Source organism: Entelurus aequoreus, linkage group LG15, assembly GCF_033978785.1.
Source record: "Entelurus aequoreus isolate RoL-2023_Sb linkage group LG15, RoL_Eaeq_v1.1, whole genome shotgun sequence".
Classification (NCBI taxonomy): domain Eukaryota; kingdom Metazoa; phylum Chordata; class Actinopteri; order Syngnathiformes; family Syngnathidae; genus Entelurus; species Entelurus aequoreus.
In genome coordinates, this window is record NC_084745.1 from 14,200,382 (window position 1) to 14,227,921 (window position 27,540).

A 27,540-nucleotide genomic window follows, 5' to 3' on the forward strand; every position below is an offset into this window, starting at 1 on the left:
TGATTCTACAGATTTTCTAGATTTGCCAGAATTTTTTTGAATTTTAATCATAATGAGTTTGAAGAAATATTTCACAAATATTCTTCGTCGAAAAAACAGAAGCTAAAATGAAGAATTAAATTAAAATGTATTTATTCTTTACAATGAAAAAAATAAATTTATTTGAACATTTATTTAAATTGTCAGGAAAGAAGATGAAGGAATTTAAAAAGTAAAAAAATATATGTGTTTAAAAATCCTAAAATCATTTTTAAGGTTGTATTTTTTTCTCTAAAATGGTCTTTCTGAAAGTTGTAAGAAGCAAAGTAAAAAAATTAATGAATTTATTTAAACAAGTGAAGACCAAGTCTTTAAAATATTTTCTTGGATTTTCAAATTCTATTTGAGTTTTGTCTCTCTTAGAATTAAAAATTGTCGAGCAAAGCGAGACCAGCTTGCTAGTAAATAAATACAATTTAAAAAATAGAGGCAGCTCACTGGTAAGTGCTGCTATTTGAGCTATTTTTAGAACAGGCCAGCGGGCTACTCATCTGGTCCTTACGGGCTACCTGGTGCCCGCGGGCACCGCGTTGGTGACCCCTGATCTACAGTGATAAGAGTAAATAGAGAAAATCCACAGAATAGGCTTTAGAAAATCAGTTTTTCTGGAAGTAAGGGAGGGCCCGACTGTTACGATCGTCTTTTGAAGGCTCCTGGTCTACAGCATCCTCTCTACAAACACTTGGCCGCGAGGCAGCCGTGCTAACCACATGGGCCAGCATGCTGATCATGACTTTGATTATTGCTTTTTATAGCAGGAGGCGTGAATCGAGGACTGCTGACCAATTTGAAGACTGCTTGAAAACAACACATGATTTGACCACAATGAAGCAAAGCAGTCAAAGCCTTGGGGACTCTGCTCTTATTTTAGTCGCAATCTAGCATTTAAATCTTTGGAATTACAAAAAAAACAGGAAATAGTGAGCCAACGCACGAGCCGCCGGCCTTTTTGAAAGCGAGCCAGCGTCCGACTCTTGTTTCATCAAGCATCAAATGGCGGCGACATGAAAAGTGACACATGATCACAGCAGACGAAAACAATCAAAGCGCCAAATCTGACACCGAATCACACGGGCTCAAATTAGACCAGATTGAATTTTGGCGCCGCGGTGTCACAATCAAGGAGCGCTGCAGGCCTCGGCGGCTGACGTGGGCGGACGCGCTTTTGCTTGATTGCAAAAAAAAAGGAGTCATTTGAGATGTGTACTTTTGTGGTCAAATAAAAAACACAATCCCATTAGGAGGCCAGAGTGGACGTGGCCTTTCTGCAGAGCTCCTAATCAATAAAAACTCCTTCCCCCAAGTCGGAATTCTAAGATTAGAGCCAACACGGCGCCGCTCAAGTGGCGCTGTGGTGCTCTTACGTAGGTTAACAGACCTTGGGTGGCTGCTTACTGTTCAGCTCAAGCAACTTGATGAGTTGAACCAAGACGGCAGCGAGGAGTTAAATGGACTTAACGACGTCTGCTGCCTCTTTTCTATCCATCGTCTATTGTCTTTAAAAGATTTAAGACCAACAATAACAACAACCCTGGCCATCGGGCGCAATAAAGCTACAGTTTTACGTGAAGCAACTTCCGTTGAAATGAAGTCGACAAGCGTTGCGAGAGAAACTAACGACATGGCAGCGTGTTTACAACAGTCGTGGCTGGATAATCCTGCGTGGTGGTTTCATCATGCCAGACATTCCAGATCTAATTCTACAAGAGAGACAAAGAACAGCAGACGTTTGTTGTTTTTTTCCTTAGTTGCAAATGACTTTGAGACGGAACAGAAGTCTCTGTCGTCTCCGAAGACGTCGTCAACGTAATTATCATTCAAGGATACATCCGTCTCATTGTGCACTCCAAAACAAATAGACTGGGTTAAAAGGATATACAAATTACCAACTTTGCGACACAAAAGTGAGTTCCCGGCACTGCTTTCTTTCTCCCATCTTTTTTGCACTACTTTATTGATACTTTCAACTCCCAGGACAAAAAAAAAAAATCAATACTTTGTAGACTAAAGAAACAAAGCGAGGGTATGAACGACAGTCAGACAGAATTACCGCATCTCCCATCCTTAAAGGGGTTATATTCCGATTTTTTTTCTACATTTAAAACACTTTCAGTCAGTGGCGGGCCGTGAGTTTCCCACCCAGGCCTTCAGTGATCTTTGACTTCAATAATTACCTCTCAAAATACCATAATCGTCACGTACGGGTCGGGATGCAGAGGGACAACTCTGGATGAAAGCGTGAGGTAGCAGATGATTTATTGTCCATAAATCATGCAAAACACAAGAATACAGAAAAGCGTTCCGATAGCATGGGAGCTATGGTGAAGCTTAGCACATGAACTAGAAACAAGAAACATAGAAGTACTCAACGTAACTGTTGCTTGCAGCAAACAATGACGCCAGGCTGACTGACCGGCAAAGACAGGCTTAAATAGTCCCTCTGATTAGTGCTCGGGAGACAGGTGAGCGTCCCGAGCACCAATCAGAGACAGGTGGAAACAATAAGCACCCATGGTAACAAACAAGGGTGCACAAAAACAGGAACTAAGGGAGTCCAAACTAACAGAACATAACAAAAACATGATCCGGACCACGGCTCATGACAATAAGTGATGTCACCACATGATTCTTGCTGGAGAAATACTATACTGCCCTACTGGGCATTGAATCACATCAACAGTATAAAAAACGGGTTATTTTCTGGCGCATTTAAAAAAAAAATTATAACGCATCAGCAATTAAAACATATGCCGTAAATCAGGGGTCACCAACCTTTTTGAAACCAAGGGCTACTTCTTGGGTACTGATTAATGCGAAGGGCTACCAGTTAGATACACACCTAAATAAATTGCCAGAAGTAGCCAATTTGCTCAATTTACCTTTAACTCTGTTATTATTAATAATTAATGATATTTATCTTTGTGGAAACACTGATCATCTTAATGATTTCTCACAATAAATATATACAGAAACAGATAAATATCAATATGCAACACTTTATTTTTATATTTTCTCTAAGTGCACATTTTTCAAATTGAACATTTTCAAATGATCACTTCTAAGACAGTCTTGTGAAATCACAATATCCCATTTTAACTAGCTAGCCACTAAAATTTTTTAACAAATCATGAATTACTTTGCACCATGTTTGTACAAATAATAACTCATGTAAAATACAAAAGTAAACTCTCAAATTTTTAAATCATGTCACACTTTGAACTGGACACCAAATCTGTTATCTGTTTCTTTGTCAGTTAGTGGGAAGCCTGGTATTGCATGCTGTTAACTAGTGTGTTGTACTCTGGTGTGTAACTTGACACTGCAACTCTGAGTGAGTCTTGCAGATGTGCATCAGTGAGGCGTGTTCTGTGTTTGTTCTTGATGAAGTTCATGTCAGAAAAGGCTGATTCACAAAGATAAGATTTTTCCTCATTGTTTGCGGAACCTTCTTAATCTTTTGGACATATTTTCACAGCAATCTGGCCTTAAGCTTAATTATGATAAATGTAAAATGTTAAGGATCGGAAATCTAAAGGGAACGTCCTTTCGAATGGAATGCAAAGTGCCTGTTTTGTGGACAGATGGACCAGTTAACATACTTGGTGTTGTTGTCCCAGAAAATCTGGAAGATTTAGGCTCAGTAAATTATGATAATCGACTAAGAAAGCTGGACAAAATTATGCAATTATGGAAAGGGAAATCCCTAACCTTGTATGGTAAAATGTCTATTGCCAACTCGTTAATTATTCCTCAATTTATTTATTTGTTTTTGTCATTACCAGCTCCATCACAAAACTTTTTTAAGATTTATGAGCGGAGGGTCTTCGATTTTGTCTGGAACGGCAAACCAGAAAAGATTAAAAGAAAGGTTTTGTACAAAGAGTATGAATATGGGGGCCTGAAACTTCTCAACCTTGAAGCTATGTGTCTGTCTTTAAAAGCATCAATTGTTCCAAAGATGTATTTAAACATTGAGTGGTGCACAAATGTCCTGTTGGACAAAAAACATGTACTGTATCAAAAGAAATTGTATCCTTTTTTACAAGTGATCCCCTCCCAGAGAGTCTGCTGGGAAACATGGCGGGGTTCATAAAGGAAACAATCCACTCATAGTGGTGTTTTCAATTTTATGTGCCAGAAAAAAGAGACAATATTTTGCAGCAGTTAATATGGATGAACTCTAATATTGTAATAGATGGAAAGCCTTTCTTTTGGAAAAATATGTTTGAAAGAGGAATCATTTTTGTCAATGATATTATCAATGAGAATGGTAAAATTATGAAGTATGATGAATTTAGAGCTATGTATGGTGATGCTTGCTCAAGCTTTTCATTTTATCAACTAACTGGGGTAATTGGGAAAAGATGGAAACAAATAATTAATTATGGAACTACTAAATTATTAGTTTGTAAACCTCTAATAAGAAATTCTAGTTGGCAAAAAGGAACTAAAATAAATAGAAAAATATATAATTTTTATTTAATAAAGAAATCTTTGAAGGCTGCCTCATACAACACAAATGGAAAATGGGAGGACTTTTTTGACTGCCCGTTGCCATGGGATGCCATATTCAAACTAATCTATAAAACCACTATCGATGTGCAAAATCGTTATTTTCAAATTAAAATTATTTATAACTTCTTACCCACAGGGAAAATGTTAAAATTATGGAATATGACAGAGTCAGATGATTGCCGATTTTGTTGTCAGGAGCCTGAATCCACCCTGCATTTGTTTTGGTATTGTCATATTCAATCAATATTGTGTCTTTGTTTTGGGTGGAAGTTGAAAAAATGTGTTTAAGGATTGGTTTGTTTATGAAGCTTAATGTGGTTTCTGTTATTTTAGGAGAGTTCATTGACAATCATGATTTAGTCAATTTAATTATAGTACTCGGTAAAATGTTTATTTTTAAGGCCAAAAACAGATATTCACTTAGTATTACTTTCTTTAAAACATTTATTCAGTATTTTCTAACTTTAGAAAGTTACATGGTTGAAAACGATAATGATGCCAAAAAACATTAAAAAAAAGATGAGAAGTCCTCAAAGGCTTATTTTGAAAGTATAATTATGTTTATAGATTATATGGTATCTGTTGTTGTGTTCCCTAATTTGAGTGACCTGGACATAATCTGGACTGTGCTTATTTTGAAAATGTAATTTTGTTTATAAATTATATGCAATCTGTTGTGTTCCCTAATTTTTTTCTGTGTACATGAATGAAGGTGTGTGTTGCTGAGTCCGACTTGGACATTATCTGGACTGGGCCTGGTTTAAAAAAAAACCTTTAAACAAATCTAATTTCATTGACAACCTGGTCTGTTGAAGATAAGGCCCTTTTTTAAAAAATAAAATAAAATAAGATCAATAAATACAAAACATTTTCTTGGATAAAAAAGAAAGTAAAACAATATAAAAATAATTACATAAATAGTAATTAATGAAAATTTTAGTGGACCAGCAGCCTATACAATCATGTGTGCTTCAGGGACTGTGTCCCTTGCAGATGTGTTGTCTATGTTGTGGGAACCAGAATATTGGTAGCAGAAAGAAATAACCCCTTTTGTGTGAGTGGGTGTGGATGAGTGTGCATGGGGGAGGTTGTTTGGGTTGATGCACTGATTGAAAGTGTATCTGGTGTTTTTTCTATGTAGATTTAATTTTTTTTTTTTATTTATTTATTTTTTTTTTTTTAAAGTTTTTAAATTATTTTTTTTTTTTTTTTTTTTTTTTTTAGAACAGGCCCGCGGGCGACTCATCTGGTCCTTACGGGCGACCTGGTGTTGGTGACCCCTGCCGTAAATGTATCTGCTTGGCTTATGGAACTTCCGGTAAATAAAGTTTGATTCAAAGTACACACTTATCAAAGATATACTAACTACCCTGACCACATGATGGCGACAAATACACATGTAACAATGTTAATTAAATGACAAGCTAGACACATTTTAACAACAAGAGTTTACAATTTTTAGTTGTAACAGAACAGCTACTGTCAAGAACTTGTGACCTGATTGGCTATCGCAACTGTCTATCAACTCTATGTGTTCTCAAATTCATCCGCTAACGGTCCCGTTGAGTATCCAATCACAGGACGCGTAAATGTCACGTTCAACATGAGGCCATCTAGAAGGCCTTACTGACAACAACTCGTGATCTGATTGGCTATCGCAACTGTCTATCACCTGTATGTCCCCGCTCACTTACAGTGCACGGACGCCCGCATTGTTGATTCTGAAGGCGTCTGGCAGATTTTGTGCTGCATGGCAACATAAGCTAGCTGAATTCTGATTGGATACAAACTAAAACTAAAAACAACAGCACTGGAACGTGCATAAAATGACATGAAAAGAATATGAATAATTTTAGATATTTAGGGAAAGTAAATAAAAAAATAATTGTATCTTTAATTATGATCATGATTTCTGGTTACGTTAAGCCAGCAGAGAAGGCTTTGCTGGCCCTGACGGCACACCACTGCTTTCAGTGGTCTACATCAGTGGTCCCCAACCGGTACCGGTCCGCGGACCGATTGGTACCGGGCCGCGCAAGAAATTAAAATAATAATAATAATAATAATAAAAATATATTTTTTTTTAATTAAATCAACATAAAAAACACAATATATACATATTGTGTATGTGTATGTCAATATAGATCAATACAGTCTGCAGGGATACAGTCCATAAGCACACATGATTGTATTTCTTTATGAAAAAAAAAATGAAAAAAATCACCCCCCCATCCCGGTCCGTGGGACAAATTTTCAAGCGTTGACCGGTCCCCAGCTACAAAAAGGTTGGGGACCACTGGTCTACATAACATGTAATGGTCGTTCTATGGTCAAAATGTTGCCTAGATTTAGTTTAACAGACCATTTTCAAGACACTTTCTGACCGTCTCTTCAGGATGCGGCATTTTGTGGGCGATCTTTGTATAAGAGGCAAGATCGTTTTTATAAATATCTCCACGGTTTGATTTTAAATATACACCAGCAAGTACCAATAGGTAAGAAAAGGTGGTTTTGCAAAATAGGGCCGCTTTAAACAAACTGTAGGAGTGTTACCCCTGGATATTTTGTTATGCAGCCTTTGGTTCGGTACAGAGGCGTACCGAGTTCTCAGGCTCACTAACACTAATTAGTAAGGGACAGTAAGTGTTTATTAGGCAATCAAATACAAGCGTTCACTAAAGACTACTACCTATTCGCTGCATGGGCAAAGCATCACAAGCGCCAGGCACTTCCACTTCCTAGGCACTGCCTAGGGAGCCTAGCTCTGCGGGCTATAGAGCGTTTTCTATTCGGGCTCCAGTAGCTGGAATGCCCTCCCGGTAACAGTTAGAGATGCTACCTCAGTAGAAGCAGTTAAGTCCCATCTTAAAACTCATTTGTACACCCCCCTTTTGGACCAGTTGATCTGCCGTCTCTTTTCTGCTCTGCCCCCCTCTCCTGCGTGGAGATGTTATTAGGTGACCACAGATGATACGCTAGCTGTTCATGGTCGGGACCCGGGATGGACCACTCATCTATGCATCAGTTGGGGACCTCTCTGCGCTACTGACTTGTCTCCACTCAAGATGATCCCCTGCTGGCCCCACTATGGACTGGACTCTCACACTATTAACTAGGGCTGCAACTAACGATTAATTTGATAATCGATTAATCTGTCGATTATTACTTCGATTAATCGATTAATAATCGGATAAAAGAGACAGACTACATTTCTATCCTAACCAGTATTTTATTGGAAAAAAAACAGCATACTGGCACCATACTTATTTTGATTATTGTTTCTCAGCTGTTTGTAAATGTTGCAGTTTATAAATAAAGGTTTAGTAAAAAAAAAAAAAAAATAAAAAAAAAAATAAAAAAAAAAGTTTTTTATTTTTATTTAAAAAAAAAACCCTCTGCGCATGCGCATAGCATAGATCCAACGAATCGATGACTAAATTAATCGGCAACTATTTTAATAATCGTTTTTAATCGATTTAATCGATTAGTTGTTGCAGCCCTACTATTAACTAGATCAACTCGACGTCCATTGCACCGGTCGCCCTCGTCATTGTATCCCATTGGGTTGAGTTTTTTCTTGCCCTGATGTGGGATCTGAGCGAGGACGTCGTTGTGGCTTGTGCAGCCCTTTGAGACACTTGTGATTAAGGGCCATATAAATAAACTTTGATTGATTGATTGATAGCTATCAAAGATGAAATGAAGAGATGTGGAGCAATTCCACAAGTGTTCAGACTAGCCCATGACTAGCAGAAGTCATGGCTTCTGATCCCACTAACCATCAACCAATCAATTAAAGTTGATTTGTATACTCCTCTAAAGGCCTTAGTGGCCACATGCGTGGACTGCACCTTTTAGCTCTAATTTCCAAAATTGTGTACACTACTGAATTGGGGTCTTATGGCCGCTTATGTGGACACTTATACTGCCATCTGGTGGTGTCAGAAGAGTATAACATACAATGGAATTTGGAAAAAAAAGTGTAAAAATAAGAATTAGCATGTCACTAAACATGAAGTACACGTTTGTGTACTTATGGACTAAGTACATCATATCAAAAGATGATTCTTAGTTTTTATTCTAATTAGGGTCCAATAAGCCCAAATAGCATATAGAATTAAAAAAAGCATGTTAAAAAATAGCTTGGGCCTTAAGAGGTTAATCACTTGTACCCCAGAGGGTTTCACAAACCACAACATCCCCTGATCTAAACCCATATCTCAGCAAGGAAAAACTCCAAAAGTCAAAAATAAGAAGACATAGCATTTAGAACAGGGGTGCCCACACATTTTCAGCAGGAGACCTATGTATTAAATGACCAAGTTGAGGTGATGTAGGTAAAACCTAAAATTTGTTTGTTAACATTCCCGGGCTTGTAGTCTTTCTTTGTGGAGTTTTGCATGCAGGCTTCCTCCGACCTTCAAAGACATGCACCTGGGATAGGTAGATTGGCAACACTAAATTGGCCCTAGAGTGTGAATGTGAGTGTGAATGTTGTCTGTCTATCTGTGTTGGCCCTGCGATGAGGTGGCAACTTGTCCAGGGTGTACCCCGCCTTCCGCCTGAGTGCAGCTGGGATAGGCTCCGAGATGGTTGCTGTGTATGTCCATTTAAGATTGATGAGCGGTAATTATATTATTTATTAATAATTATTATTTATTATTATTTGTATTTGTTTCATGCCTGGCGATTGACTGACATCCCCTTTGCCTTTTGACCTACAGTAGGAAGGGAAGTCAAAGTTAAAGTACCACTGATAGTCACACACACACACTAGGTGTGGTGAAATGTAACCTCTGCATTTGACCCATCCCCTTGTTCCACCCCCTGGGAGGTGAGGGGAGCAGTGAGCAGCAGCAGTGGCCGTGCTCGGGAATCATTTTGGTGCTTCAAGCCCCAATTCCAACCCTTGATGCTGAGTGCCAAGCAGGGAGGTAATGGGTCGCATTTGTATAAACTTTGGTATGACTCGGCTCGGATTTGAACTCCTGACCTACCGATCTCAGGGCGGACACTCTAACCACAAGGCCACCAAGCAGGATTAACCCCTTTCGTCACGATTTTCCTGACACATGATATGTGACGAATTGGGGAGGTGCATTATCCACTTTAGCCGCCAGACGGCAGTAAACTGTTGAATATCTTAAAATGTGTTTTGTGGCAAATCCAACTTTGACCACAGCATTAGTTGCTATGTAGAGTAAGGCTGCAACGATTAGTCGACATTTGGCAAATTTGTCGCCGACAATTATATTCATTGACAACAAGCGTGACGTTATCACTCGTGTTTTTCCGGGTGAAAAAACGCAAAAACAACGCCAGTGATAACGTGTAAAGTTTGAAGATGCTTCCTCTTATTCTTGTTAAAAACATGAATACCTTGCTCATTGTGCAAAGTCGACCTCGTATTTTTATGGCAGTACATCTGTGATTTGATTGAGACTTGTATTAGTAGGTTGCACAATGAAGTACATATTCTGTACAATTGACCACTAAATGGTAACACCCGAATAACTTTTTCAACTTGTTTAAGTCCACTTAAATTGATACGCCAGCATTTAAAGCGGAGACATGATGTCGGACATTTGGAGGGAGGATGCGGTCTTAACCTCGGTAAGAGCGTTACCGTGTACCTTGCGCGCTAGCTAACAAGTGTCAAATGAATCTGTGTAAAAAATAACTTTTAACTATCATTTTAGCCAAAGTCAGCCAGCTAAACTTTGTCTACATCAATTCAAGTTAAGAGCCCAGCAGCGTCAATTTGCAATCACATAAAAAAAAGCACTTAAACAAATGCAAACCGTACGCACACACACGCACGCACACACACACACACACACACACACACACACACACACACACACACACACACACACACACACACACACACACACACACACACACACACAAACAGAGAGAGATAGCGAGAGAGAGAGACTAATGTGAAGGTATCATAAGATTAAACATATAATCTATTAAAAAGCCAAAATTTTATCAAATATAGAATTCTACACATTGAGTCTATTTGCAAAGCTGTAAAAAAAAGGCACTTTAACCAAGCGGAACCACGCGTGCGCGTGAACACACACACCCACACACACACACACACACACACACACACACACACACACACACACACACACACACACACACACACACACACACACACACACACACACACACACACACACACACACACACACACACACACACACACACACACAGAGAGAGAGACAGAGAAACACTCCAATGTGGAGGTATCATAAGATTAAACATACAATCTATTAAAAAATAGCCAACTTTATAGAAATTATTCAAAGATATAATTGTACACATTGAGTGTAATTGAGTGCTAAAACTGCCAAGAGTTAATCAATAATTAATATACCAGTGTGCAGCTTTTTAAACATCACAAAATGACTTTGAATATGATCAATGTATGATCCTGTAACTACTTGGTTTCGGATTGATACCTAAATGTGTGGTATCATCCAAAACTAATGTAAAGTATCAAACAACAGAAGAATAACTGATTATTACATTTAACAGAAGTGTAGATAGAACATGTTAAAAGAGAAAGTAAGCAGATATTAACAGTAAATGAACAAGTAGATTAATAATTCATTTTCTACTACTTGTCCTTAATAATGTTGACAAAATAATAGAATGATAAATAACACAATATGTTACTGCATATGTCAGCAGACTAATTAGGAGCCTTTGATTGCTTACTTACTACTAAAAGACAAGTTGTGTTAGATGTTCTCTATTTTATTTAAGGACAAACTTGCAATAAGAAGCATATGTTTAATGTACCCTAAGATTTTTTGGTAAATTGAAGCCAATAATGCCATTTTTTTGTGGTCCCCTTTATTCAGAAAAGTACCGAAAAGTATCGAAATAATTTTGGTACCAGTACCAAAATATTGGTATCGGGACAACACTAGTAGCCACCTGTATTTTTATCATGCTCTCATGCTTGAAGACAATAAAGCGTTCTAATCTATTCTTTTCTAAAGCCACTGTAGTTGTTTGTAGTACAGGCTATTGTTAAAGTTAAAGTTAAAGTACCAATGATTGTCACACACACACTAGGTGTGGCGAAATTATTCTCTGCATTTGACCCATCACCCTTGATCCCTGGGAGGTGAGGGGAGCTGTGAGCAGCAGCGGTGGCCGCGCCCGGGAATCATTTTTGGTGATTTAACCCCCAATTGTAATGTTTATCAAGTAATATTTCTTATCTAGAAGTTTGATACAAAGCATGTTACAATTGTGGTGTTTTGAGATGGCCAAGATTAAATTAAATGAATGAAAATGACTCAAAATTGGGCTGATTTGAAATATGAGTGTTTTGAGTTCCGAGCTCAGTCGTGGAACCAATTGAGCTCATAAGTTAAGTGTGACTGTAATTACGCACACTGGAAATAATTCCAAGTTTATACCAATGTAAAAAGTTGGCTCTGTAATGAGATGGCTAAAGGGAAGCAAGGGGCTTGGGGGATTTACTGCACAAAGTCGACAGCTTTTATTGAGCTTTTATTGCACTTCAGTCAACAGGATGTACACGGTCTCCACCTGGAAGACTGAGACGGGGGAATGCCACTTAAACTCGCCTGGTCTTCGAGTGTAACTTTACAAAACGATCTCGCAGACAAGAGGCATGTAAAACTGTCAAAATGCGAGTTGAGAATGTAGTTGTGTAGAGAGTACTGCGAATGAGCAGCGGAGTAGTTTCACCCTGAAGAGTATGCGGCGCGCTTGCTAGTCGCAGCCAGTCGACAAACAAAAAAACCCAAGGACACTTTAATGACTTGCTGGCATTCAGCCGGGAAATAATACCAGGTGAAATGCATTCAGAGCTCATGTGAGAGGAGCATGAGTACAATCTCGGTTTCTCTCCGAGGGTTTAAGCAGTCCGATAAGTTAGAAAAAATGGTGTTGTTTGTGGTAGGAATAAAAGCACCAAGTGTGCAACCAGAAGTAAGACATTCACAGTAACTATTGCTTCTTGCTAGAACGCAGTGCTGAGACTGGGTTAGAAAAGAACTACTAAACAGCCAATACATAAAACTACTAGGGAATATTACTAGGGGTGTAAGAATTGATCGATATATCGATTTGTATTCCTAAACTTCAAGTACATCGATCTGTGCTCAGCAAGTTTGCTTTCCAGAAGATAGTTTCAGTTTCAGTTTATTTCAAACACGCATACGATATAATGTAATGCGTCCCACAATTTCAGTTGTAACATTACAGCATGTCCAAAAAGGAGTAGGAAGTATCAATCAATCCAGGTATCAATCCTAGATTGTTTTAAAAAGGAATCGATTGATTTTATTGATACTAGAAAAAGGAAAACATTGGATTTAAGAACGACAGATTTTATATGACGTTTAGCACTTTTAATAATAAGGACGTTAAACGTTAAATGGCAAATAGCCACGGTGGCTGAAAAAGGTAATTACAAACGCTACCGCTACAAGACAATATCATAAATAACAACAAAAAAACATTCAGCTACAGCACAATTGCAAAAGCCACAAACCGGCTCAGTGACCTTGTGGACACTGGAAGGTCGTGAGTTCAAACCTCGGCCGAGTCATACTAAAGACGATAAAAATGGGACCCATTACCTCCCTGCTTGGCACTCGGCATCAAGGTTTGGAATTGGGGGTTAAATCACCAAATGATTCCCGAGTGCGGCCACCGCTGCTGCTCACTGCTCCCCTCACCTCCCAGGGGGTGAACATGGGGATGGGTCAAATGCAGAGGATAAATTCAACATGGGAATGGGTCAAATGCAGAGGATAATTTCACCACCCCTTGTGTGTGTGTGACTGTCGTTGGGACTTTAACTTTTAACAAATACAAACGACACAACACAATCATTTAAAGCCGCAACACAACTTTAAGCCACACAAGACACGACCGACAAAACGAAAGTGACAGCGGAGCAAGTAAGGCGACGCACCGACTTGAGGAACACAACATCATGGCAGCTCAGGAGAAGTAATTTCATCAGAAATAAATAAATACAAGAGATGGATGAAGAAGGCTATGGAAAATAGGAAGCAAGGGGTCAACACCATCAACAGGGATACGTGGGCAGACATGCTTCCGCACACCCGGAACGCTGTCCTCCATCGGCTACGCCAGGGCGGAGAAAAAATACTGTATGGCCGGGTCAGGGAACTCTATTTAGCAGGTAAATCTACTATTAAAATTTGGTGAATGTACTCTTACTGAAAAATGCCTAAATGTTGAACATGTTTCCTCTTGTTAATTCAACCCTGATTGTTGGTTGCACTTTATTCAAATAAGATGTGAATGCATCCATCCATCCATCCATCCATCCATCTTCTTCCATTCAGATGTGAATGCATTGGCCATTCATTGTTGTTTACTTGCTTGTTTGTATCCATAATTCATTTATATCTAATTCTCTTAGAAGACAAAACAGGAATATAGGAAACTTCACCTGCAGTGTCCAGTATCCACTATTTATTTCACAGTCACACTGCTTACACTTTTTCTGCTAAAAATTTACTGAATCGATTTCAAATCCCTGAATCGTTCCGATCAAATTGTTCTAAAAAAATTAAATCGTTGCTGAATGGAATCAGCAACCACAAATATCAAATAGTAGGGGTGTAACGGTACGTGTATTTGTATTGAACCGTTTTGGTTCGGTTCGGAGGTGTACCGAACGAGTTTCCACATGAACATATGAAGCTAAGCTAAGCTAAAGTCTTAAAACGCTGCTCCGCTTTCTGCCTCTTCTCTGTCAGTACTCTACACAGCACCCAGCATTGTCCCACCCACACAACCATTTGATTGGTTACACGCATAGCGGTAACAGCCAATCAGCAGTGCGTATTTAGAGCGGTAACAGCCAATCAGCAGTGCGTATTCAGTGCACATGTAGTCAGTGCTTAGCGTTTAGCAGGTAAGCATCAGGCAGCGGACTCTCCCCAAATTATGATAAACACCTCCCAGTCAACTACTAGTAACATCACTATGAGCCCATTGACCTTCTAGAAATATAAAAGACAGCTCAGCTCGCTCGCAGTCCTGGATTGAGGTGAAGGCTAATTCGCTTTTAGCGTAACGTTAGCTCATTTTGCGGTGTGTGTGTGCGTGTGTGTTACGGACAGCAAAAACCCTGTCTGTCTGTTATTTCACTTGACCTTTTTCTGTGTTGATTGAGCTGTGTTGAAGCAGCAAAAAAGGACATTATGTTAAATGAAGAGTTTCTGTCTCTGATAGTTGATATAATAATGTAACTGCATCATAAAGCCTACATGAACTCCATGGTGTTCAGGGATGAATAGTCTCTCCTTTTGCTATTGTACTATTTTTTCAACTATAGTTACGTTAATCATTAGAAATGCAGCAGCCTAGTTTTGAATGGCAGGGTCCCTGCTATCACATGTTGATGAAAATATAACATTTACATATTAAAAATCAACTACAGGCTTCCCAAATGCTGTTAATAAATTAAGCATGATGAGTTGACTTGAAACTGTTTAATGTTGCACTTTTTATATGTAGAATAAAAGTTTTGTATTTAATCTGAGCAACAACTTGAGGCAGTTTAATGTTGATTAATGTGGGCAGAATTATTATAGTGTTCCCAATGTTAAAAGGATAAAGCCATTGTTTATAAATTTGGTAAATAAATAACCAAAACATGTATATTTTGTTGTTTTCTTACTGTACTGAAAATTAACCGAACCGTGACCTCTAAACTGAGGTAAGCACCGAACCAAAATTTTTGTGTACCGTTACACCCCTATCAAATAGAATCACTGTGAAAACCAATCGTTTCACCTCACGATATATTGGTGCTGTAAATATTGCAGTATTTCGATTTAAAGATGCTAGCAATAATGTGATGGTATCAAACAAGAACTGGGCTGGTCTGAGAGGTAAACTACATCCCCCATGATCCCATGCGCAGCGCGGGACAGCAGGCCAGAGAACCTCTTGCAAAGTTTAAATCAGAAGTATGGACCCATTTTGGTTTTACTATGAACACAAAAACAATAGAGGAGAAAACATGATGTTGGAGTCTGTCGTCAGTCCGATTAATGAGCAGACAAACAGTTATTTTGTTCTGGTGGGAGTGCGGACATGCAAAAAAAAAAAAAAACAGTTCACACTGCAACGTCTAAAAGAGGAATAGAGATAATAGGCCACTTGATGAACCGTAACATGGAAAATATTGTTAATGTGAAACCAATAATCCAGTAAAACTGACTTTGTTTTATTTTGTTTGTCAATGCATGGTGCAATCAGATAAGCCAACTATGTATTATTTATTGCTACTGTTTTTTACTTTTGTATTTGTATGTAGAAAAGGTTTTGATGAAGTGGCAGCTGTTTGTATTAGCACTGTGCTCTTTTCCTGTGTTCTTTACTTTGTGTTCTTTAATATTTCCCTCTTGCGTTCATGTGTTTGTACTAGAGATTGACAAATATGTTTTTTTTCAGGGCCGATACCAATTATTAGTACTCAAGGAGACCGATAACCAAAATTTGGAGCCGATATTCATTTCCAGAAAAAGTTAGCTAAATATTGATAGTATATGTCAGTTAACAGCTGGAAGAAGACTTCAAATTTATTTTTGGGTAACATCCGAATAATAATGTTTTATGCAACGCTAATGTTGTGGCTTATTAAGGCAAAGCAAGGCAAGGCAAATGTATTTGTAAAGCACATTTCATACCCAAAGTAGCTCAAAGTGCTTTACATTATCCAATAGAGCAACAGAAAAACATTAAAATCAACAGGAAAATCATTTAAAATCATCAATAAAAACATTACATCAACATGACCAAAAATATCCCTCTCAATCATACACAGTAGAGAAAAATGGTGTATTTAGCTTTGATTTAAATTTAAATGCTGATTTCAGCTCTGGTGGCAGTTTTTTTCACTTCTTTGAAGCATAAAAATGAAAAGCAGCATCACCATATTTCCTGTAAACTCTGTAGTCCACTATCTGACCTGTGTGCATACATCTCAGAGACCTGCTGGGTTTATACCTGACTAACATTTCTCTGATGTATATTCGACCAAACCCATTCACAGACTTATACACCAGCAGCAGAACTTTAAAGTCTATTCTGAGGCTAACTGGGAGCCAATGTAAAGACTTTTAAACTGAAGTAATGTGCTCGGACCTCTTTGTTCTGGTTAAGACCCGAGCTGCAGCGTTCTGAACCAGTTGTAGCTGTTTGATGCTCTGTTGGGGGATTCCTGTCCAAAGACCATTACAATTGTCCAGTCTGCTGCAGATAAAAAATGGACGAGTTTCTCCTGATCTTTCTGAGTCATTAATCCTTTCACTCTGGAGATGTTCTTTAGGTAGTAAAAAGCTATTTTTGTGATTGATTTTAACTGACTGCTGAAAGTCAGATCTGAGTCAGTTAGAACACCAAGGTTTTTGACTTGGTCCTTAGCCTTGAAAGATCAAGATTCAAGATACTTCTCTTTTCCTTGTTACCAAAGACAATTACCTCTCTTATTATTTAGTCAAAGGAAGTTTTCACTCATGCAGCAGTTTACTTTTTCTAAGCAGTCACACAACACCTTAATGGGACCATAGTCACCTGGGTTCAGGGATTGATAAAGTTCAATCACCAAAAATGATTCCCGGGCGCGGCACCGCTGCTGCCCACTGCTCCCCTCACCTCCCAGGTGGTGAACAAGGAGATGGGTCAAATGCAGAGGACAAATTTCACCACACCTAGTGTGTGTGTGACAATCATGGGTACTTTAACTTAACGTAAAGTTAACTTTAACTTATAATTTAAGTTGTTTGTCATCTGCATAGCTCTGATAATCAACCTTACAGTTCTGTAAAATTTGTCCTAAAGGAAGACTATAAAGGATAAACAGAAGGGGTCCAAGAACATTGGTAATCCATCAGATTTAAAGTTTCCAATGCAACAAGATAACGTTTCTCCTCCTAGTAGGACTTACACCATTGCAGTACTTTTCCATTTAGTCCAACCATGCTTTCAGTTTTCAACTTTATGTCATTGATCACTTTAATCAGAGCAGTCTCTGTGCTTTGATGAGAACAAAAACCTGATTGAAATGTATCAAATATTTTGTTGACCGTCAGGAATTGACTCAATTGGTTGAAGACCAAAATGGCCGACGCATAGGGATGATACTCGAAACCGGTTTTCCCGGTTGTTCGATAAGAAAAGAACCGAGTTCTCGGACTCGAATCCCTTTTTGAGAACCGGTACCCGTTATCGAGACCACTATAGTAAAGAAAAAGAGTTGCTTCTTTATTCGAATGCCTGCAACCAATCCCGTCCCGACCAGAAATGCCCCGTGAGACATCACAAGAAATGACGTCACGTAGCTCCGTCATTAGGCGCAGATAGGGAAAGCAGGAAAAACAATGGACCGGAAAAAGCACTCCAAGGTGTAATAAAGCTCAAAACAAAAGGTATAATCCAGTGGTTCTCAAACTTTTTTTGTCACCCCCCACTTTGGACAAGGGGGAGTTTTCAAGCCCCACCTGCCCCCATCGCCCCAACGGAACGCTAATGCCAAGCTTAACATTTTCAAATTTATCGAACATCAAGTAACATCAAGTTTTATACATTCAAACTCAATAACATAAAATAAAATCAAGTTCAATAATAAATAAAATAACTGTGCAGCTGTGGTATAACTTGCATCAAGTTCAATATCAAATAAAATAACTTGCATTAATTCAATAATAAATAAAACAAAAGTGTTATAACTTGCATCAAGTTCAATAATAAATCAAAAAAAGTGTTGTAACTTGCATTAAGTTCAATAATAAATCAAAAAAAGTGTTATAACTTGCATCAAGTTCAATAATAAATCAAATAAAAGTGTTATAACTTGCATCAAGTTCAATAATAAATCAAATAAAAGTGTTATAACTTGCATCAAGTTCAATAATAAATCAAATAACTTGCATCAAGTTTAATAATAAATAAAACAAAAGTGTTATAACTTGCATCAAGTTCAATAATAAATAAAACAAAAGTGTTATAACTTGCATCAAGTTCAATAATAAATCAAAAAAAGTGTTATAACTTGCATCAAGTTCAATAATAAATCAAATAAAAGTGTTATAACTTGCATCAAGTTCAATAATAAATAAAACAAAAGTGTTATAACTTGCATCAAGTTCAATAATAAATTAAAAAAAGTGTTATAACTTGCATCAAGTTCAATAATAAATCAAATAAAAGTGTTATAACTTGCATCAAGTTCAATAATAAATCAAATAACTTGCATCAAGTTCAATAATAAATGAAAATAAAAGTGCCACTTTGCAATCTTTGCCAAAAAAAGGAGGACAGGGCAAGTGAACATGAGTTTTACAGTACTCCAGCATTAGTGGCTGCAATGAGCCTGTTTTGCACTGCACAGCTTTTCAAATCGGGGTTGCAGGCTTGACACTGCCACTGTTAAAACCTCATTGAATTCGGGGCTGAGCTGCCTTGACGCGAGTGTTTCCCGGTGAATGACACATTGTGTCCAATGCGCATTTGGCGCAACCCTCTTTATTAGAGCCTGCAGCCCGTTTCTTGACTTTGCCATGCGCGCCATCAGAGCAAAAGCCCACACAGTTTTCCCATTTAAGGTCGTGTTCTTTGAGGAAACTGTCCATTATCTTGAACAGCTCATCAGCAGTGGCTCTATTTTTTATGTATTTGCAAAACAGCAAATCCTCGCACAGTGACTCGCCATTCACAAAGCTTCCGCTTAGCCCCGCCCCCATTAGTTACTGTTGCTGTCTGTCAAACTTTCGCTCCTACCTAGAAATGTAAAGCATACAGGAAAAATAAGTAATTTACATTTATCTATATAGCGGATTTCACAGACAGAATCACAAAGTGATTTCCAGTGTGTATAGAAAATGAAAGCATAGTAAAAAAAAAATCAAAGAATATAATAATAAAAAAATAAAAAAAAAATCAAAGTGAAATTTCCTCCCGTTCCTCGCGCTCCACCTGTCATGTCTCTATTCCCCACCAGTGGGGCGCGCCCCACACTTTGAGAAACGCTGGTATAATCCAATGAATAACTTTACTGAGAGATTTGAGCAGGGTACAAACACATGACGAACACTTTTACGACCAACCGGAAACATAGCAACCAGGCTAGCAACGCACCTTCTTTACGGCAGCTGTCGCAACGTTCTTAAAACAACCGCAGCACAAACATATTTGACATCTCCCTTGTTTAACTTTTGTTGTTCTTTCCTTGTAAACAAAACAAAATCACACTGTATATGTGTTGTCTGTCTAATTATAAATAATGCAGACGAGGCGTGTTGGCTGAGTTCTTGACGTTTACTTTCACAGTGTGCTCATAACCTCATTCTTAGCTGCCGGTGGCGACATGCAACAACACTTTTCGGGGCGACCGCGCATGCTCGTCACTCCCATTGCATGCTGGATAGTGTAGTTGTTATATTCCTAGCTCATAACATCACATCTTTCCCCCAATAAAGAAATAATGTTAACTCAATAAAGTGTATTTCTTTTTTTAGCTTTAACTTTTCATTTTTTAGCATTGTAACCACATTTGCAAACAACTTTTCTCTTCATAGAATTTTCTTTCAATAAAGAAATGAAGTGCGAAAATGTCAAAGCATCATAACAAACAGCTATGTCAAATAAAAGCAGAAGTGCACTTTTTGGAGAGCTGTATTATTTTCAGTTTTGTGCCCAAGGGACTGATTTTATTTAACACTATAGCATTATTTATACATCTATAGTGATCACAGAGACAGGTTGTTTTTGTGTTACTGTATATATTTGTTTTACTTAAAAATCCCGCTTAATATACTTTGGGTAACAACAGTCAATATTTATTTATTTTATTTTATTTTTTTAGGGTGGTAACAGTCAATATTTATTTATTTATAAGATTTTATTTTTTTCTTATATAATAAAAGTGAGCTTTTGTTAAACCAAATATTGTGTGTTTTTTTTTCCATATACAACAACCTATCTGGATTCGATAAGAGAATCGATAAGGAATCGGTTCGATAAAAGGCTCAAACTCGATAATTTCTTATCAAACATCATCCTACCGACACGCACACATTTTTAGGATTTATGCAGATCTATATAGACAATTAGAAGACGAAACAACACTTCTACTTCCGGTTCAAAGGTTTAAACAGCCGAAATTCACATGAGGGAACTCGTCCATAAGGCGGCGCCCTAGCACGAACTACACACCATTTATGTGTCTCTGCATGTGTTTAATGAAAACTATTTGCTTTATGACCGTCAGCGAAGAAAAATCCACAAATTAGCCGCACCAATTTATAAGCCGCAGGGTGCAAAACGTAGGGAAAAGGTGGTGGCTTGTAGTCCGGAATTTACGGAACATGTGTGAGACTGGATTTGAGGCACTGATCATTATGGATGGTTAACCATCCAGGCCTGCCTTGATAGTAAGTCAATATTCATGTTGTGTGTTTTATTGTTTTAAGTTCATATTGTGCTTTTCTTTGTTTCTACATGGGTATACAACATATTGCACTATGGTGCTAAAGAGAATCGGCCACAGAGTATACATGCAGTATGTACATATGCTGCACTCAAACTTAGGCCAGATAATGTCACCCAGTGAAATGCGACGAGGGCCCACCTGTGCAATCAAGCGCGGTCCTCACGGGCCCGCCGTCAACCAACCCCCCTCCTTCAGTTCCTGTAGCGACGTGAAGCCGGCAGGTCGTCAACAGATGGTGACATTCAACACCCTGAAGGTTGGCCCAAAGCTCAGGGAAGCTGGAGAATGCTGCTTGGCCGAGTCAGAGAGGCACCTGTCAAAGATGGCAAAAGGGGCCATGAGGAAGTTTATTCGTTTGTGTGTGCGTGTGTGTGCGTGTGTGTGTGTGTGTGTGTGTGTGTGTGTGTGTGTGTGTGTGTGTGTGTGTGTGTGTTTGTTTGTGTACATGTATTCTCTGCAACCTCTTGTAAACATTTCATCATGGAGGACCTTTGCCCACTCTTGTCAGTTTAAATTGTGGAGAGTCGGCCATCTGGACCGTGTCACCTCCAGACCAGAACTAAGATCTTAAAACGAAGCTGCTTGCTACCAAATGTGCTCAGAAATATGAACCAAAAATTAACAACAAAGCTTAGAAAAGCTTAAAAAATATAATGGCTGCTTTGGAACAAGAGTCCATTAGCAGCAAGAGAGATAATGGTGTATCTTTCCCTCTAAAACATGATGCAATGACTCATTAAAGCTAAGCTTAGAGCGTCAAATTAAAAACGGAATAATTTCCCAAACTACAAAATCTTCAAACAAGCACTCAATATAATACAATACAGTATCAATTACCACCATGTTCTTTTTTAAGTAGTGAGAAAGTTAATTTAGGTAATTATTGTCACTAAATATTAGGTACTGTACTTATTTATTCAAATCATTGTGTCCAATGAAATCCATGTATGTCTGCATTTTAACAAAAACGTATCATATAGTCAACACTAACAAGCTAAACCACCAAAGCCTAATAAACAGCGTTTGGAAAATTACCACATTTTTCGGACTGTAAGGTGCACCTAAAATCCTTTCATTTTCTCAAAAATCGACAGGGCGCATTATAACCTGGCGCGCCTAATGTACGTATTAATACTGGTTGTGCTTACCGACCTCGTAGCAATTTTATTTGGTACATGGTGTAATGTTAAGTGTGGCCAGTAAATGTCAGTAGCATAGGGCTGGGCGATATGGCCTTTTATTAATATCTCTATATTTTTAGGCTATGTCACGATACACGATATATAGCTTGATGTTTTGCCTTAGCCTTGAATGAACACTTGATGCATATAATCCAGGGGTGTCCAAACTTTTTCCACTGAGGGCCGCACACTGAAAAATCAAAGCAAGCGGGGGCCATTTTGATATTTTTTATTTCAAAAACCAATACAATATATGTATAAAAAATATACATTTAGACCTCCACTCAGGCTTGATCCCGGGGACCCCACAGGGTTTTGGTCAAAAAAATATAAAAAATGTGTCATTATTCAGTATTATTATTTTTATTATTATTCAAGTTTTAAATCTCTAGATCAACATTAGGTCTATCTGTCAATATAACGTTTTTAAAGATTTAAATTGTATGCTTTTTTTGTCAAAGAAAACCCATTTTTTTAATGGAAAAAATACAAAATATGCAATATTTTCACCCAATAAAATTTTTAAGTGGAATATTTGAGATTATATAATAATTGGAGCCTTAAAAAGGTCAATAACTCATAACACCGTTGATTTTAATTCATTATTATTTTTTAAGCAATGACAATTAAAAACAAATCACACTAAAATTATTGGGGACCCAAAAGGGTCCTACTCATTAAAGTGTTAAAAATTAACTTCTAATCTTTTTTACTGTTTACTTTGAAAACAATAATCTCGAGATCAACTTCAGATCTATCCGTTAATTATAAGTTTTACTGTTGTTTATGTTTTTTGTTTGTTCGTTTGAGGCCCTTCTTTAAAAAAATAGCTCAGTTTTTTATATGGCGAACACAAAATATGCAACATTTTCCCCAAAAAATATCTCAAAGTGGAATATCTAATGTGACATAAGTGAAACCTTGAATAGGTCAATAATTCATAATGACATTGATTTTGATTCCTTCTTATTTTTTAAAGAAATAAACAGCCTGCATGGCAGCTTTGTGTTATTAGAGTAAACAATGCAACATTGTCTTGTTACATTTCACCTGTTTGCTCTTTTATACCACTTTTTATGTTTTTAATTTTTTTCAATCGTATTTTTAAAATGTGGCATGGGGCCGTTAAAAAATGAACTGCGGGCCGCAAATGGCCCCCGGGCCGCACATTGGACACCACTGATATAATCACACCAATATGATGATTCTATGTATCTACATTAAAAAATTCTTGTTCATATTGCATTAATATATGCTCATTTTAGACTTTAAGAAGTTGCACTTGTTTTACGTCTCTGTGGGAAGGAGACAAGAAAGAGTGAAAAGAGCCTGAAGTGTAATGCCCGCAGCTAAAAGCAACTGCGTGAGAACGTATACTCGAATATCACGATATAGTCATTTTCTATATCGCACAGAGACAAACCCGCAATATATCGAGTATATTCGATATATCGCCCAGCCCTACAATAGCACATAAGAGATACGTGTGGACTGCGGGTTTGACGCCCCCTGTTCAATTAATTATGCTAGCAAGTACAGATTACATTAATTTGATGTTTGATTTAGAATATAGAGCAGGGGTGCTCATTACGTCGATCGCGAGCTACCGGTCAATCGCGGAGGGTGTATCAGTCGATCGCCAGCCAGGCATTAAAAAAATAGTCCTAAAAATGAGCGATCATAAATCTTCACTATGACGTCACTTTCGTCACTTGATTGACATTCACGGCACCCGAGGGTCTTGTGAGATGACGCTGGCTGCTGCCAGCTCATTATTAAGAAAAATTACCGACAAGAAGGCGAGAAACACTTTTTATTTCAACAGACTCTGGTGCCGTACCTGTCGTCAAAACTCCAAAGACCGACTGCACAGTTGCACAATAAAAGCTCTGCTTCATCCTGCCTGCGCTAACAAAATAAGAGTCTCAGAAAGCTGGCGTGCACAAGCTAGCAAGCTACGGAGTTTGCCGCCAATGTATTTCTTGCAAAGTGTATACAAAGGAGTACGGAAGCTGGACAAATAAGATGCCAAAAACCAACCACTTTCATGTGATATTGGACAGAAAGGAGGACTTTTTTTCTCCTCCATTTGAAAATGCGGACGTTATCAGCACTACTGTCTGATTCCTATCAATGCAAGTTATCAGAATCAGGTAATACACCAACTTATATTCTTGTCTTCATGAAAGAAAGGAATTTATATGTGTTAAACATGCTTGCATTATCTTTAAACACCTTTAACTTGTTAACAATGGCGAAGTTGGTAGAGTGGCCGTGCCAGCAATCGGAGGGTTGCTGGTTACTGGGGTTCAATCCCCACCTTCTACCACCCTAGTCACGTCCGTTGTGTCCTTGGGCAAGACACTTCACCCTTGCTCCTGATGGGTGCTGGTTAGCGCCTTGCATGGCAGCTCCCGCCATCAGTGTGTGAATGTGTGTGTGAATGGGTGAATGTGGAAATACTGTCAAAGCGCTTTGAGTACCTTGAAGGTAGAAAAGCGCTATACAAGTATAACCCATTTATTTATAATTTATTTATAACAATATTAACTGTATGTGTTAAACATGCTTGTATTATCTTTAAACACCTTTAACCTGTTAACAATATTAACTATATGTGTTAAACTTACTTTTATTATCATTAAACACCTTTAACTTGTTAACAATATTAACTATATGTGTTAAACATGCTTGTATTATCTTTAAACACCTTTAACTTGTTAACAATATTAACTGTATGTGTTAAACATGTTTGTATTATCATCAAACACCTTTAACTTGTTAACAATATTAACTATATGTGTTAAACATGCTTGTATTATCATTAAACACCTTTAACTTGTTAACAATATTAACTATGTGTTAAACATGCTTGTATTATCTTTAAACACCTTTAACTTATTAACAATATTAACTATATGTGTTAAACATGCTTGTATTATCATTAAACACCTTTAACTTGTTAACAATATTAACTATATGTGTTAAACATGCTTGCATTATCTTGAAACACCTTTAACTTGTTAACAATATTAACTATATGTGTTAAACACACTTGTATTATCATTAAACATCTTTAACTTGTTAACAATATTAACTATATGTGTTAAACATGCTTGCATATTATCTTTAAACACCTTTAACTTGTTAACAATATTAACTATATGTATTAAACATTCTTGTATTATCATTAAACACCTTTAATTTATTAACAATATTAACTGTATGTGTTAAACATGCTTGTATTATCATCAAACACCTTTAACTTGTTAACAATATTAACTATATGTGTTAAACATGCTTGCATTATCTTTAAACACCTTTAACGTGTTAACAATATTAACTATATGTGTTAAACATGCTTGTATTATCTTTAAACACCTTTAACTTGTTAACAATATTAACTATATGTGTTAAACTTACTTGTATTATCATTAAACACCTTTAACTTGTTAACAATATTAACTATGTGTTAAACATGCTTGTATTATCTTTAAACACCTTTAACTTATTAACAATATTAACTACATGTGTTAAACATGCTTGTATTATCATTAAACACCTTTAACTTGTTAACAATATTAACTATATGTGTTAAACATGCTTGCATTATCTTGAAACACCTTTAACTTGTTAACAATATTAACTATATGTGTTTAACACACTTGTATTATCATTAAACATCTTTAACTTGTTAACAATATTAACTATATGTGTTCAACATGCGTGCATATTATATTTAAACACCTTTAACTTGTTAACAATATTAACTATATGTATTAAACATTCTTGTATTATCATTAAACACCTTTAATTTATTAACAATATTAACTATATGTGTTAAACATGCTTGCATTATCATTAAACACCCGCGACTTGATCAATTGAAAAGTAGCTCGCCTGCAGAAAAAGTGTGAGCACCCCTGATATAGAGCATTACACACGGCACTCAAAAATCGGACGAAATGTTGTAGTACGACTTTGGTAAGCTACAAAGCCCCACCACTTGAAGGAATGTGGAGTATCACGGCTACCGTAGTCAGATGTGCTGTGCTTCAACACACCGGTATTATTATGGTGTGTGTGTCTAAGGACCCAAAAATGGCACCTGTTAGGAGACATTTTCTGGCGTTTTGTTTCGCAATATTATGTAAAACTAACTTTGCTTACCTATTAGTACCTGCTGATGTGTATTTGGCATCTGCATAAATCCCGGAAATGTGCGCGTGTCCGCCGTTGTACTGTGCGGGGACGCCATCGTCAATAAGCTCTTTATTTTTCTCTACCCTCTTGTTGAGAGGCATTCATCTTCCGCTGTTGCCATTTCTAATACGAAGTAGTGTACAGCTCTTACTTATATCCGTCAGTAGAATTGCTATGGAATCGCTAAAAACTACCGTCACAACAGAGATGATAGGGGGAAGACGCTGTCAAAGTGGAGGCACGTAAATAAGACCACCCACAACACGATGAATCCTGAAGAGACGGTCAGAAAGCAGCTTGAAGATGATCTGTAAAACATAACCTATGCAACATTTTGACCAAAGAACCACCATTACATCTTATGTAGACCGCAAGGAAGTGTTGTATATGTAGAAAATAAATCATATGACAACAGTAATATTTATTTTGCCAAGAAAGTAAATTGTATAAAAAATATATTGCTTATTAATATTTAGTTTTTAAATAAAACTTTTAACAATACCGTGATAATAATGATAACATTAATAATTTTGGTCATATTGACTGTGATATGAAATTTCCATTGCAATACTTTCCTAGTTATCTGTGCTATTAATTCTCTGACAAATACACCACATGGTGGCGATGTTATTAGTTATTTACGTTGGCTTGACATGAAATTTCTCATACATCCTAATACGCGTGGGTAAAACCCGAGTAAGACTGGTTGAAAAACATGGCCTCCATCAACAAATTGTCTCTACAGCAGGCCTGGGCAATTATTTTGACTCGGGGGGCCACATTTAGAGAAAAAAAAAAGTGTCTGGGGGCCGGTATATCTATATCTATGAACACTCATACAAAACCTCACAATAATGTCTGACTGAATGCTAAAAACGTTATGACAGACCGCCTTAAAAAACGTAATGGAATTTTACATTTGTCTACGAAGGATAAAACACTGAATATTGACAAAATATGAACGTCATGCCGCCTTTCGATCGACACATTTTACAATCAAGTGAAATGCAATCAAAATGCAACAAACAGTGAAATATGAACACGAAGGGTACAAAATAAACCCACCTA

At 37.4% G+C, this 27,540-nt stretch overlaps 1 protein-coding gene across 1 annotated transcript in view; it reads right to left on the bottom strand.

The window, feature by feature from the left end:
- The window catches only part of LOC133629853 (cadherin-6-like), a 679,023-nt gene that overhangs the window by 360,893 nt on the left and 290,590 nt on the right, over positions 1-27,540 (bottom strand). The window contains exon 6 of the mRNA XM_062020899.1: positions 21,227-21,401. The gene's annotated coding sequence lies outside the window, so the exon portion shown is untranslated. The remainder of the gene's footprint in view (positions 1-21,226; positions 21,402-27,540) is intronic.